This window comes from Triticum aestivum, chromosome 6A (genome assembly GCF_018294505.1).
Source record: "Triticum aestivum cultivar Chinese Spring chromosome 6A, IWGSC CS RefSeq v2.1, whole genome shotgun sequence".
Classification (NCBI taxonomy): Eukaryota; Viridiplantae; Streptophyta; class Magnoliopsida; order Poales; family Poaceae; genus Triticum; species Triticum aestivum.
In genome coordinates this window covers 266,935,111-266,937,138 of record NC_057809.1, presented here as the reverse complement: position 1 = coordinate 266,937,138, position 2,028 = coordinate 266,935,111, and positions in this window count along the sequence as shown.

Here is a 2,028-nt window from a genome sequence, read left to right as displayed (position 1 = left end):
CTTGAGGTGTTCCCATTACGGGTCTTGAATCCGCTTGGGGGATCTTCTTCGTAGAGGTCGTGCACTCCAAGGGAGAAGTAACCAAGTGGATGAGCAAAGCTTTATCTCTAAATTGAGCTAATCCTTTGCTAACCCTAGAAAGTGGGAGGAGGAGGTCTATTTATAGTCTTAGTGGACGAAGGGGTACATGGGCCTCGGCCCAACATGCTGTCAACACACATGCATCCAACGTCCGACAGTCAGCGATCGTCTGAAGGCTCGTCAGGGTCCGAACGTCCGGTACTTGTAGGAAGTCTGATGTTTCGGCTCTAGTCAGGTTTTGTCGATCTTCGGTCGGGGTTGGACGTCCGAGGCGTCGGTCGTCTGGAGGCTTCCATACTTCCGACATTTTGGCTCGGTGATGGTGGTGTCGGCCGTACGGGACCTAGAGTTCGTCGGACGTCTGGTCGGCGTCGGTCATCCGGTCGCTGGAGCGTCTTCTTTCTGGGACTTGGTCGGCTGGCTGATGCGACAGCCGTCGAACGTCCGTAGGTTGGAGGTTCCCCGGCAGCTCTTCTTCTTGTTCCTTGTACTTGGTGTCCTCGCCGCCTTTTCCGTTGAGTGTAGTTGTTCCGTAGCCTTCCTCCAAGTACCTGGTCACACATATGGTCTCTTCTTGAGGTAGTAGCCATGTCTCATGTGAAGAAAGTGGTTGTTCGGAGAGGAGCAAGTTCACCTTATCTTCGATAGCCTTTGCTCGAGCTCTTATGATTGGTCCAAGTGGTGTCATGGGAGATGTAGGTTGGTCTATGGGGATGACCTTGGGATGCTCCACATCACCGCCAATCTTTTAGCCGGCTTATCTGTAACGCCCATAACCCAGCTAGAGCTTCGAACATGCCTTTGTAATTTTACTTATCAATATGTTGCTTCATAACTTTGGTGATCATACCTTATAATTAAGGTGTATTTTAGTTGTAGTTGACCCGTCTTTCAACACATAAACGACTTGTGATATACTCATAACCATGACCACCTAATACTTTCCAGGCCGTAACTTTTCAACTGCCGAAAAATGACTATCGTCAACAGGGAATGGTCCTTGGTTACCAAGAAGATCGTTCATGATTTCATAGGGCCTATTGGCGAGTCAACAAGACCTTGGATGGCGAGTCAGTAATGGTGAAGTACCCCCAACTTCTGCTAAAGACGAGATCATAGTCTTTACTGATCACATACTTAGAGGGTTTATCCCACCCGGGTCTAGGTTCTTCGGAGATCTTATTCATTATTTTAATCTACACCCTCAAGATATAGGGCTGAACTAAGGGTCCAATATCTGCCACTTCCAAATTTTCTGTGAGGTTTATCTTCAGAGAGCACCCATAGTCCCTCTTTTCAAGGAATTCTTCTATATGAACCGCCAAACTGAATGCAAAAATGGCCCGAGTTAAGAATTAGGTGGGATCTCAATTCAGAGACAGAGAGATAACATCTTTCCCTCCACCGTCTTACACAGTCACCCCAAGGGACGGGTAACCACTTGTTTTTACTATAAAAACATCGCGCCTACTACAGAATACCCTCTGCCCAGGTTTAGAGTTGAGGGTCTTCCACTGAACTTTGACCCGCCCAGGAAAATAATTCCAGAAGAGCATGCCATGGCTCTCCCATTACTTTCTAGGGCCAAAACCTTGTTGGCTAATGGGCTACTTGGGGTTGATTTGATCCGGTGCTGGGTCATTTGGAACATACTCCCTTTAAGCCGTTGCTCTAGCTTAATGTATGAATATTCTGGCGAACCAAATGATCCTCAATGGTTCACAAAAGATAACTTTACTGCGGAAGAAGTTTTTAAGACCATGAGGACCCTACTTGATGAGTCTCAAGAGAACTGCAACAAAGTGGGCCTGCCCCCATTCTTTAAACAGAACCCAACTCCACCTATAAGTATTTACCTTTACTTGCTTCAATATATGTCAAACCGGCTTATACCTTAATTTGATCTCTTTTTACGCTTAAGCAGGCTGACTCCGCCTTCTGGACCAG